The sequence below is a fragment of the Branchiostoma floridae genome, chromosome 13 (assembly GCF_000003815.2).
Source record: "Branchiostoma floridae strain S238N-H82 chromosome 13, Bfl_VNyyK, whole genome shotgun sequence".
NCBI classification, from domain to species: Eukaryota; Metazoa; Chordata; class Leptocardii; order Amphioxiformes; family Branchiostomatidae; genus Branchiostoma; species Branchiostoma floridae.
Window position 1 is genome coordinate 5,027,766 of NC_049991.1, and position 1,138 is coordinate 5,028,903.

Sequence of the window (1,138 nt, forward strand, 5' to 3'; positions counted from 1 at the left end):
CTAACGGATCCCGAGACCCACAGCCTAAGGATCATGACCTTTGTGATCCTTTGTCCTGCTCAGACTTTTTTTGTCAATTTAACCCTCCTAAGCTGGTTGTTAATCTGATCAGTAAAGCGTAACCTATTCTGTGCTGCTGCTGCAGACTTCCAGATCAATGCGGTTTCCTGTGGTAAGAAATGCCACAAACCTGTATTTACTGGACCCACCTACAGGAATCATATATGTGCACCCCGTATATATACGGGTTCATCAGGACAGCCTTGTAGATACCAGATCTATACATATATTACTGTATGTACATAGTACATATCATATTGTACATAGTATATATTGAAATATGTTCGTGTTTTGTTTTAGGGAAATATAGCCTTAACCAGCCACGACAACTCATTAGTGATGAGAGTCCTTGTTTCTTACTTTATGACCAATGGCCATAATCTGCATGCTCAAATGAGGTGCCTTTAGCCATCTCTCTTAAAGCCAATGCGACTTAGGTCTAGACAATGCAGCGCAATAAAGACCAAGATTCCCCATTATATAGCGCAAGAGATAAACACCCAAGTACGTCAATGGGGACATCCTATCTCAAGAGGGCTTTATAACGTCATTTACGCCCGAAATCACCCAGCTATTTGATGTAATCTATAGATACCTAACTGTCAAAAGGATTTGCAGTCATAGAAGGATTTGAAAGGGTTTACAGCTGTGTATTGACATACATCTTCCAGGTCCACATCTTAAACGCAGTTACAACTAAAAAATGGGAGATCAAATTCCAACCTAATTGCAGCTAGTGCGTCAATATGGAAGTAACAATCTTTCTTTCTATGACACATAATGTTTGTAAAGGATGTAATGTATCAATGCTATTGGAAAAGTCGGGAACAATGTGGCGAGTCATGATGCCACTTCGCTAGAAGACTAAGTGTGTGGCATCCATGCGGTGAAGAGGGCTATATGCTGTGATTCCGATGGCAAAAATTAGCATGAGGCACTAGGCACATTAGCGTGAGGCACAAGACTGGAATTCCATAGGATGGGGCTTGAATAAACAGACTAGGATATCACATTGGCTAAGATATGGTTGAATAACACGTAGCATTACAAGTTATAGCTCACACCATGATTTATGTTT